At 34.8% G+C, this 12667-nt stretch overlaps 2 long non-coding RNA genes across 2 annotated transcripts; both read right to left on the bottom strand.

Annotated features, from left to right (window-relative positions):
* Positions 1–3421: 3421 nt before the first annotated feature.
* LOC132097233 (uncharacterized) lies at positions 3422–4293 on the bottom strand. Its single transcript, XR_009422697.1, has 2 exons — positions 4250–4293; positions 3422–3892 (listed from the first exon to the last, which is right to left on the bottom strand). It is a non-coding gene; the product is annotated as an uncharacterized LOC132097233 (long non-coding RNA).
* A 3979-nt stretch (positions 4294–8272) lies between these two features.
* Positions 8273–9215, bottom strand: LOC132097232 (uncharacterized). Its single transcript, XR_009422696.1, has 3 exons — positions 9153–9215; positions 8842–9024; positions 8273–8760 (listed from the first exon to the last, which is right to left on the bottom strand). It is a non-coding gene; the product is annotated as an uncharacterized LOC132097232 (long non-coding RNA).
* Between the last annotated feature and the right edge of the window lie 3452 nt (positions 9216–12667).

The raw sequence follows: 12667 nt of genomic DNA, 5'->3' as shown, positions 1-12667 counted from the left end.
AGGTCAAAGCCATCAGGTGCCCAATTTCGAAAAGAAAAGAAGAAGAGGAGAAACGAGCAAAAGATAAAGGTATGCAACTATGTTCTCTCTCTCTGTATGATTACAGTATCCATTTCATGAATGAAGGGCTAATGTTAATTGGTGGTGGGTATAACTCTTTGTTAGCCTTTTTGCTATGATGCTTGCTATGCTTATACAACAATAATTTGGTTTCAACTCAATCACGAGATCTAATTTATAATATTGTGCTTTGCAATAAAACTGTTACAAGTTCAGTTATCATTTCCATCATTTGGTTTAACGTTAGGCCCTGTAAATAACCAACAGCATTTTCAAATCTGTAGGTTAAAGACGAACATTTGCTATTTATTTGCTACACAGTATGCTAAGTATAGTTTCCTAAGAATACAAGTCATAACTAAAAGTGTGTCATGCATAGAAATTGAGGCAGTAACCAAAGAGCTAATGGTTCCTCCATGAAAGTTAGATTAATATACAAATTTTGGTTGAAAAATATCCTGAAACCCAAAAAGTTTTTGGTGATTAAAAAATAAAATCCCATTGTTTTTGCCTATACATATAATTTAAAGTCATTTTATTTTTTAAACAATTGAGTCCCAGTGACCATAGCATAACATGAATAAAATATCATTTTTCAATAATTTTTTTACCATTTGTTTCTATGCTCTAAACAATGTGATGACATGGGGGGGGGGTCGAATCGTTTATTTATTACATTTTTATTTATGTAATAAATAAAAAACATTTATTTATTACAATAAATAAATGTTTTTTTCCAGGTCTAGGAGGATATAGCGTGTAATGACAGACATTTAGTGTGTAAGAGCATGTTTATGTAACCCTTCTATTATGTTTTGAGTCAATTTGACCCCAGGCTGTTTTAGCTTTATAAAACATTATCCTATGGTCTTTTGATTTCAAATGCAATTCAATTGCAATTTCAGGGGCACTTCTAAAATATTTTGGAGCATCCTCTGCCACTGGTCAGGATGAGCCAACAACCTCCCCCGCTACACATATGTCTCCACAAATATCTGATATTGAGGATGAAGACCTCTTTGCATCTACTTCTCCCCAGCATGAGCTTTCAGGTGTGCATATCGTGTGTGTGTGTGTGTGTGTAGGCTACAAGACAACTGGACAACTGCAATTTAATGTAATTTTAATATTTCTGCTCATTTATGAGTAGGACTATGTTTTTTCATTGCTATGTGTTTTGAGTAATATGCCAATATGCTGTCTGATAGAAATGCCTGGAGCTGAACCCCCACTGAGCCCCACTGGTGAGGATGAGCCTCTGTCAATCGACCCTGCTAACTGGCCCTCACATCTGACTGACAGGATTCGGACTGAGCTGGTTCGCAGAGGACCAAGTAAGGTGCCACCTGGCTTTGTTTTCCGTAGGAGTGAGAGTGATGGGAGAAGTTGCCACCAACAATATTTTAAGAAGACATTAGTAAGTGGTGAAAAGATGGCAAGAAGTTGGCTGATTTATTCAATTAAGAACAACAGCCTCTTTTGCTTCTGCTGCAAATTGTTTTCCAAGAGGAACATCAATTTAACAAGTGCAGGAATGGCAAATTGGAAACATGCAAGCAATTATCTCACATCACATGAAAACAGTACAGAACACCTCAATTGCATGAAAGCATGGAAGGAACTGTCAATGATGTTAAAAAGTGGGACAACTATTGATAAGCAGGAGAAGGCACTTCTGGAGGCTGAAAGGGTGAGATGGAGAGCAGTGCTGACACGTCTCACTGCTATCGTGCAGTCACTGGTTATTCGAAATTACTCGTTCACACAGAAACACTGTTCACACCATCAAATGGGAACTTCCTCAAAGAGGTCGAACTTATGGCCAGGTTTGATCCCATCATGAAAGATCACCTTAACCGTGTCGAAAGAGGAACAGCAAGTCATAACAGCTACCTAGGCCATCATGAGCAGAATGAGCTGATTGATTTGTTGAGCAGCAAAACCATATCTGCTATAGTGGATGACATCAAGCAGGCAAAGTTTTTTTCAATAATTTTGGATTGCACCCCAGATATAAGCCACACAGAACAGTTGTCAGTGGTCATTAGATGGTGTCACTGATGGAGAAGCCCAAATATTCTTAATATTTTTTGTTGATAATATTGTTGCTCTCTGCTTTTGTTACTTTTTATATATCTGATTGTATATATTTTTGGCATATTAATATAGTGTATATTTATTTAAGTTCTGATAACTTATACTCATATTTTGTGCAGAATGGTGTTCATTGTCCTTTGGCAATGTTGGAGGTGGAAATTGTGCACCTTAAAAAGTGTGTTTGCTGTTTAAATTGCAATAGTTAATAAATTACCACTTATGTTGTTATAATAAAATATAACTGTTTGTGCAGAACTTTGTTTATTTTTGTGTGTGTGTGGGGGGGGGGGGCTCGAAAGGGGTCTCGCCCAGGGTGTATTTCAATGTAGAACCGCCACTGACTGCGGCTGAGTGACTCATCTCTCCGGCATCCTCTGAAACACTACGGATTATTAAAGCAAGCTGGTAAGTTTTTATCCACTTTGTACGCATCTATACATATCTATGCATACATGTACATACATATAGCCTATCTATGATTGTAGAGGCACACAGTCAAGTCAACAGCTTGGACCGTTCCAAAAATGGCGGATGGCTTACCCATAAAAGTGGCCGCCCATAAAAACAGTCGCGAATCCACTTAGCCTTATACCAGTACTGTCATTAGAGTTTAATCAAAACATATGGCATCTTACCGTTTCATAAGAAAATATAACAAGTCCAATACCTGAACTACATTATTTTCTAGTAAACCGCAACAACAACACACATGATTTACGCATTACCATTTTCTTAATCTATCTGCAAAAGGTAATAATTTAAAATATTGTGTAACTCAATAAAAAGTAAGTAGTCTAACTGTTACTTATTTAGTCTACTTAATATGGAAAGTAATGTGTAAAGTTATTTTTCTCATCTGGGCTGGGCTTGTTTATTAATACACAAATTCAATTTTTATGGCTGTACAGTAATGTAGATAAAAAAAATAAATGCATTAAAAAAAAAATTAAACGCATTGTTCATCTATAGTCATGTCTGCTTAGCATGGTTGAATCAAAGGTCCATTGCAAAAACACCAGTTAATAAAATGAGCCTCTACATATTTGTGTTATTTAACACTATTGCAAGTTTGTGTCATAGTCTGAGTTTGCATTTCACTGTTTTTATTAATTTTGAGGAATAGTGAATCTGTTTTTGTGCAAGTGAGATAAGTTAATGTTCAAATTCAGTCTAGAATACGGTAACATCATGTTTACATGTGTAACCGTGCACTTACTCCTCCTGAATTCTCTCAACCTGGCAACACGAGAGCTGAAAACTGGCATACTTATTCGAAAAAGTAACTCTGATATTTTGTTGTAAATTAAAATGTATTGCACTGATGAAATTTGTTTTATTACAAAAGCAAATAGATTTCAATGCACACTGAAGTTTGAGCATGTTTGTCAGACGTCCACCATAGACAACAAAAGAACAACTGATTCAACCATTTTTGCTTCTTCACAAAATAAATGATTCTTAGATTTATTTATTTATTTGTAGGCCTATACACCATGCAACCACTTCTATAAGAACTTTTACACATTTTGTACATTTACATTACATCAAGCAGTTGTCTTATACATAGAAAATAATAGTAAACCACAGATTTACAGCTAGACAAACTCTTAAATTCAGCTGGAATTGATTTTCCAACCACTTGACTGTTTTAAATTCTGCATACAGAAATGTAATGAACAGTAGTCATCCAGAATTTCCACTCCTTGGACTGTATGCAGTTTACTTCATTTCAAACCTAAAGTGAAAGCAATACAGATGTCAGATCAAAGGATCAAAGTTTTTATGCAAGTGTAAAGTGTGCATTAATGTAAGTGAATCATAATGAAATGTTTCCTATTCATTCATTTGCTTCCAAACCAGTTTTGAGTTTCTCCACGCTGATAAACACACTGCCACAGTGCATTATTACTCACGGTACGAGTTTGAGTCTGGCCTAGCGCGTACCAAAAGTAATAATGGACTGTGAAGCAGTTAAAAAGGGCTCCTTTCTTCTCATCGAGGCACAGTTTGTGAAAATTATGGTGAGTATATGGTTTTAAAAACCTGCAGAATGTAAACATATTTATGATTTGCTAAAATTTTGATTACCTACTGCAGACTTAAGAAGTCTTCACTTTTCTTCATTAGTGGCCCTCACTATTAAATCCGTCCATTGCTGCAGTGATGGAGTAGAAAAACATGATGTAATATTTTAAACAATGCAGTATTGTTAGACTGTCAGAAATGACATCGAAAAGTTCCAGTCTAACAAGTTCACAAAACGATTATAAACATGCAGTACACAAACCATTCGATACGAAGATAAATACATGCAGAAAACAAATAATTTAACAGTTCAACGCCCTGCTTAATATTACAATTTGCCAACAGAGGGCGCAGTTTTATATCGCGTGCTCAACTGAGGTAGTGTGATTAAAACAACTTACAAAAACTAAAATGTTTCTAAAATGTAAAAAAAATCAGGTGATCTAATGAAAAAGAGAAAAGTCTCTAACATAATGATAGCATTATAATGCCGACAAGACGTCTAGATTATGCATTAGGACAATTTTTGGAGTAAAGCCAATGGCGCACTGAAAAAATACCACAATATTTATCATTGCAGTGTCTGTAGGCCTATATTGCATATTAAATATTACTATAATGAACTAAAATATTACCAATAACTTGGTGTAATTAAAGCAGCTCCAAAACGCAGTAACATATTGTTCATTAGATTCCCAAAGTAGCATGCAATGTAAAGTGTGACCCAAAATCCTTGAAAAAAAAGTTCTGTAGTTCTATAAACTCTACCTGAATATTATGGATCTGTTTCTGAATATGTGCTGGTCCAGCTGGTGAGCCTGAGACATGAGGTCCATAGACGAAGGTTTGAGCTCCAAGAACTGGACTTCAGTGATGTGGTCATTGTAACCTATACAGCTCTGTGCGAACGAGTGAGGAATGAAATGCTTTTGTCGTGTTAGAGGTTCTTTTTATTGAACCTTCCTGTGGAAGTGAGGAATCAGGATGGTCATTCCCCAAACCGGAATTCCCGTGTGTGTTTGGAGCTGATAAAACTGCTGTAAAGAATAAACTCCATCCTTCTAGAACCGCTGGAGTCTGTCAGTGAACTCTGAGAAGAATTTAGCATGCTTTTGAAGTGGACAATTAGGCACATTTAAAGGGATAGTTCACCCAAAAATTTAAATTTGATGTTTATTTGCTTATCCCTAGGGCATCCAAGATGTAGGTGACTTTGTTTCTTCAGTAGAACACAAACTGAGATTTTTAACTCAAACTGTTTGTGCAGTCTATCAATTTTATAATGTAAGTGGATGGGAATCACAGCTAAAACATACAAAGAAAAAATTAAACCCTGCGGCTCGTGACGATACATTGATGTGTAAAGACTGGTCTGTGCAAGAAACTGAACAGTAGTTATATCTTTTTGTTTTTTTACCTCTGAGTCACGTAATGTTCAAACTGTTAGAACACTTCTGAGCTGGCCAGTTGTGTGTGTTCTCAGCAGCAGGTGAGTGAGGCATTGCCTTCTTTTTCTTGCTTTATGATGGATTGCAGACTTATAAAAGCATTACTGCAACCGATCTCTCAAGAGGACCATTGACACTCTATCTACAATCTCAATAAGGAGTGTCAATGGTCTGCTTGAGAGATAGATGGCAGTAATGCACTTATAAGTCTGCGATCCGCCATAAAGCAAGAAGAAGAAGAAGCCTCTTCACTCACCTGCTGCTGAAAACTTGCTCAGGAGAGTTCTAACAGTTCAGACATTGCGTTTCTTGCACAGAATGATCGTTTTGTGTCTTCATAACACATCAATGTATCGCCACAGGGTTTAATTTGGTTTTGTTTGTGTATTATTCTATATTTTTTTCATTTTATGTTTTAGCCGTGATTCCCATCCACTTACATTACAAGACTGATAGACTGCAACAGTTTGAGTTAAAAATCTCAGTTTGGGGGTAAGAAGATAAACATCAAATTTTCATTTTTGGGTGAACTATCCCTTTAAGAAAAAAAAATCTATGAATTTTACAAAGTACATTTTATGTATTTCTGCTTGGGTCTGTTAAAATATGGAAAGCAAAAAGCTGACCTCCAAAAAAAAAAAGCACATTATAGTATTTATACAAAATTTTAATTGCCTTTTATTTTTATATTTTCAATGTTCATTTTAAATTTGGTTGAATTATTTCTATTTAGCTTTATTTTTATATTCAGTTTTAAATCAGAAGTCAGGATGGTATATATCCATTTAATAAAATATCATAAAATATGAACACAAAGAAACCCATTGTAAATAAAGTAAAAACAAGAGGCCAAAGGGATCTAATTTATGCCTGAAGGTTAGCATGAGGAGGGGGAGAGAGATGCAGCATTTCCAGTGTCGGAGGAAACAGGAAGCTGCTGGTGGATGAAGATAGCAGGGTCGGCTTCATCTGAACAATAAAAATCTCACCCGCTCAGGAAAAGGATCTGCGTCAGCAGTGAGTGACAGATTTTAGAAAGACCAAATGGTGCCAAATCCAAAGTGGCGGGAGAAAAATCAGTGTTTCACTTAAAGACCTCAAAAGCACAATGGCGTGTTCCTCACATTTCATCGAAAGTAGATTTCCACGTTGCTCTGGAATAGCTGTTCTGAAACACTTCCGTGGGCAGGGTCCTACATTATTTCACAAATACAAACCATTTCCTTACAACTTTTAACACACTAAATAGGCGCCCAAAGTATGTGGACTCTTAAATTAGGCTTAAAATAGACATCGCTGCAATAGATAACAGAATATCAAACTATTTTTATAGTGATTTGTTTGTTTTTATCAACAATACTGTTCATAATGAAGACAAGTATTTGAACACTTTATAGTTGTCGGTCAGCACATGTGGACCTGCTGATTAAACATTAGAAAATGATACGGAAAAAAAAGTTAAGTTAGTTCTAAGAAAAGATTGTTTAATCTAATGCATTTATTTATAAAGCACTTAAAACTAGACCCAAAGTACTAAAATAAAAATGACACAAACAGCAGCTAAAACAACAAGCAGCAACACTAAAGAGCACAGACACTGAAAAGGAAGAAAACAAATAATAATAAAATAATTCTGACTTGTCATTTCGGTTGGAACATCTGTCAGTTATTATTTTATCTTTATGGAATAGCATACTACCATACTTATCACAGAAGCCTATAGAATAGGTATAATGTGTATACTCTGCAAATGTTCTGTGTGCAGATGACCTATAACTAAAAAAAGAGCACACTGAGATGGGGACCATATCCCACAATGCATTGATCTCAGTATTTCATTTCTATTGTGATAAATTAATCATAAGTAGTATAATTCATGATTTTCAACATCTTTTACCAATTTTTGAATTATTCAGTCAGACTTCAGTCAGTCAAGAGTTAAGATGAAATTGGATTCAAAATGTAAAATAACCTTTTTTATTTCAAATATGACATTCGTGAAATTAAACATGCATGTAATGACAAGAATAAAGCACATTACTGTTTGGAATGTTCATTGTTCCGTCCACATCACGCTTTTTATTAATTTAAATAGTTCTTGCCACAAAACACACTGTTTTAAAGTAGCTTTACAGAAAATCATATTAATGTTTATAATATCTTCATGCCTTATAGTCATTTAGCTGGTTTGATCTGGACTATAGTACTGTACGCCTGTAATTCACATTCACATTTAATGATTATACATCAAGCAGCTGAAATATGCTACTATATACTGTACTATATAAAGCTGGATACACTTACATTAGTTAATTTATTGTTAGTTAATAATTCCTTAATTTATGAGTTATTTGTTACCTGGTGACACTGAGAATAATGAAATCATTGTTATTTTTAGTATTATTTATTTACTATTGTATTAATATTTTGAATGCGCTTTTATTTTTATGTTTTCATTTTAGTTTAAATATTTCTATTTAGGTTATTTATTTCAGTTTCAATGTTAGTAATTAAATTTAAACGTATTCAGTTTTAGAATAAAATAGAATATAATTATTATATTCAGTTATTCAGTAATCGTTTTTCATCTAGTTTTCATCACTTTTTAGAAGTTTTAATTGATAATCTTTAATTAACAACATTATTTCACATAGTATTTTTTTTTTTCAATTAAAAAAAAATAATTAAAAATGATAGTATTTCATTACAAAATAGTATTCTTTGCTCCCTAGCAGCAGGGGGCGCTAAGTATCTAAATATTTATCCTCAATATGGCTATTATAAATTTGGATTTGGCCGCAGTGCCATTTCCTGTTACCCACCCCACCTCTGTACAGTAGATGTGAAACAATCCCACAACAGGCACTTTAGCAAAAACAAATATTTAGTTCGTACCATCGGTATGGTTCCAACACGTCATTGACAAACATTCTGCTACAGATTTGTTCAAATGAAGAGGGCTTTCAGGGCAGGAAGTCCGATCTTGGACACTGAAGGATATGTTTTGTAGAAAGGCCTTTGTGATATTTGGGTGGGGTGGTCAAAGTCGGCTTTAAAAAGAAGACGCTATTCAAACTTAATGAACTTGTTTTGAATTCCTCGCCTCCTGAATGGCAAAGCATTCCATCGCCTAGAAATAGAGAGAATTAAGAACAAACAGCGGAAGTGATGTAAGAAATTCTGTTCTTTATCTGGCATTCCCAGCCCTCACCTGCTGAACCAATCACACCCCCTCTTTCCCCTGAAGCCCCTCAACTTTGACCTTTGACCACCAGCCGAGTACGTTTTTAGGAGCGAGAGGAAGCCATCTGAAGCTCTGTGTTTCTGTCAGAGCGCGCAGGCAAAACGCTGCTTAGCAAGCTCCGTTCCCGCGCCGGGGGACTGAGGATATGACCTGTTTGTTACACAATGTACAAGAGGCTGACATCTCCTGAGATTTTATGTTATGTGTATGCAGCCAATAAACTGTATGTTTGTTATATCACACAACCGAGTCAATGAGCTGAGACTTCTTGCACTCACTTTAAGTTGTTCTTCCAGCACAGTCGCAATACTGGATAAAATGCATACTTTTTTTTACAGACCGTCAGAACAGACCCTTAAAAAACCCTAAAAAAATGGACAAACCCAGTGTGATGGCGCGAGCAGTCACAGGGAGGATCAATAGCGAAGCTGGGGTCCAAAGGGTTGTTTATTTAAGCAGGTGTGCAAAATATGCAAATAAATAGGTAAAAGAGCTTAAAACAAAGACATTTTTTCCCGCTCTTCCCAAATTGGAACATACCATTTTTTATAAAAACTCTTTGACTTTGACTCTTATGATATACACAAGATCTAGAAACGAGTTTAAGTAAATAAATACAATTAATAAGACATTTATAAAGAAAACAAATAAACCAAAACATTTGCACCAAGATTAACAGTGAAACCTGTGATAATAGACATTTTCAAAGTCTCTCCATCACACCCAGCGATTGGTTTTTTTTCAACCAACAGTTGGGTTAAATGTTTAACCCACCCTTCTGGGCAGTAACCCAACCGCTGGGTCAACACAACCCAATCGCTGGTTTGTCTGTATTTTTTTATTTATATTGTGTCATCTACTCTACATATCATCTAATCATCTATTATCTCTGTTCTTGCTTATATGGAACGTATTGTGACATTTGTCATGTTGTAGCATTCATTATTTGTACGTTTAGGTAATGATCAAACTTGATTTGGAATCTGACGCCCCCTTGTGGTCACATTTGTCTTCAGCAGTTCTAAACTGGTGGGTCACTATACCTCAAATGAGTGGCAGAAAATATTGTTAGTTTTTATTATATATATATATATATATATATATATATATATATATATATATTTGTTTTTAAAAACATTTTTATTTAGCTTTATTTCATTTTTAGTTTTAGTCATTTTAGTACTCAAACTTATTCCACTTCATTAACATTTCTAATTTCCATTCAAATTTTCTATTTCAGATTTATTTAGATTACAATGTTTAATGGTTCGATATATAGTTTTAATATTCAAATATTTTGTAATAGTTTTAGTTAACAATAACACCACTGGCTAATACAAATAATAAAATAAATATAACAGCTAAGATGGCAAAATAAATAAAAGGAGAAAACTGTTCGCAGAGTGAATCAAACTGTGATTTACAGAAGCAGAAGTACATAAACAGGTTAAGGAACATAAACAGGACAAATAGAACCATTTTAAAATGACCTTTAATTTGTTAAACTTCTACATAAAAATTGCCCAGTTTGACAGACATACAATTTTGACTTTTACAATATGAATGATTGGAATTGAACTGAAATAAAACTCATCTCAATGTCTATTATACTGGTTAGCATTTGCAAAAAAAGTCACAAGCCTTTCACACTTGATTTGGCAGTTTTATGTTAATGAGGTCTTCGAAAGAAGGGATCCAGCAAGTTCAAAAGCACAATATACAGAAAAACACAGACATTTCATCTCTGACCTAGTGTTTCTTCATGAACCGGTATGACGAGATTCGTCACATTCAGAACCTATTGAAGAGCAGCCCAAATTTATCCTGAATGAGGTAAATACTTGTGTTTAAAATCAAAAATGAAATCAGAATGATATTGACAGGGTCCAAAATTAACAACTTAGAGATTTTTCCTGTCTTATGTCCTAACAAACTCTATTTTGCGATATTTTTATTCACAATACATTTTCGTTCTTATGACAATGCAGTTATTAAGCGGTTTTTTCCCCCATTTTATATTGACAGAAAGGGCAGATCATTGTAAAAACTACAACAATGAACACTTGTGATTTGGTTTCTTATATTTTGGTGCAAGATATATAAAACAGTACTAGAAGAAAAGAGAACTCTTAATAATATGGGTTACAAAATCAAGCATTTATTTGTCTTTGAATCACAAATAAATAACTTAAATCCAGCATGTTTTATAAACTTAACCCATTAAAAACCAGCCAATAAGCAAGTAACCTTTTATTTACTCCCCAAAGGCAGTTTTTTTTACTTGGATGTGGGCTTTGTGATTGTTAATCTTGGACCCTGGATAGCAATCATTCAGAGACTCAACAAAAGAATCTAAAACTGTGTGAACGATTTAAAAGAATAGCTTAGGGGGGATGTGTAGACACAAGACCATGCATATATTTTCCAAAAGAAATAAAACACTTAAGAAGATAAAAGTGGAGAAAGAGAAAAAAAAAAAACAGGCACAAACACAATTTAAAAAGCTTAAGTTCAACCGTCAGAAACCGAAGGCTTGAACTTTATGGAGAGTTGGACCCCCTAAGACTGGCACACACACAGAGACAGGGCAAGCATGCATGCGTCGAAACACAGCACCAGCTGAGGACCACCATCAACATCTACTGGACCACTACAGCTACACCACACACAGCCACAGAGAGAGAGAGAGAGAGACCGAACAAAAGGAAAAGAGAGAGTTTGTTGTTAGGATGAAAAAAAAAACTCAGCAGCCTAATATCAAATCAAAGCAGGCAGGCTTTACTTTCACAGATGCTGAATGAGAATTACAGTGTGAGGCTTCAGTTTTATGGGTGAAAGAGTGCGACCAAGCAGCTAAAGATGCAAGTAGCTAAATATTTCATATCTTGACAGTTTAATGTTTTATGATAGAAATGTAAAACAAACAGCAGTAATATCCTGTGATGCAAATTACTGGACTTTCAAATTTGACTTTTTTGGATGGTTTTGCATGGTTGTCTTTGCTCTTAGACCAGAGTACACTGTAAAAAATCTATTATTTCAGTCGTTCTTCTTTAAAAAAAAATCCCATACAATTCAATTGCCATTTCTTAGTATTTCCTAAGTGCAAATAAATCCTACATAATTTTAAGTTTGCAGTGAAAGTGTGTGGCCTTTTTTCTTTTATGGTTTTTCATGCATGCATCAACTATTAAACATTTGAATCAGCTTACACACTGTTTAGCTACAAAGCTGGCTAAAAGTTTACATTTACAACAAATGGGGTGCTATGGAGTATATGGGACAGTTAGGGTATTTGTGAAATAATATATTGTATGCGGATTATATTAGATTTATCAAATTATCTGAAAAACTTTTTTTATTTTTTTATTCAGATGTGATTAAATTAATCTGTGAAACAGTCATTTCAGCCCTCAAAACAGGGCAGATCCAGAAAAACAGGAGAAAGAGAAAATATGCCTGAGAGAGAAGAGGCAAAAAGAGAGAGTTTGAGACAGCGATGGTAAGAGAAATAGAAGAGGAGGTGAGAAAGAGAGCAGCTGTGGCATGTGTGCACATCGCAAGAAGAAAGTGTGAATGAGTGAGTGAGGTAAGAGAACCAGAAAAGATGCTTACCGCTTCACCTGCCATAGAGAACTATTCATCTACAACAGCACCTCACACAAAATGTAGGGGATGATTATGCATTCATCATCATTTTAATAATAATGATGGAAATACCAGCGCTTGCAAGGCAGCAAAAGTGTTAAGATAAAATTATAGCTTGAAAAGAAATAATTCAGTATGCAAATAT

The sequence above is a fragment of the Carassius carassius genome, chromosome 21, assembly GCF_963082965.1.
Source record: "Carassius carassius chromosome 21, fCarCar2.1, whole genome shotgun sequence".
NCBI lineage: Eukaryota > Metazoa > Chordata > Actinopteri > Cypriniformes > Cyprinidae > Carassius > Carassius carassius.
Note: the sequence above shows the minus strand (reverse complement) of the source record. Positions and strands in the feature narration are given on the sequence as shown.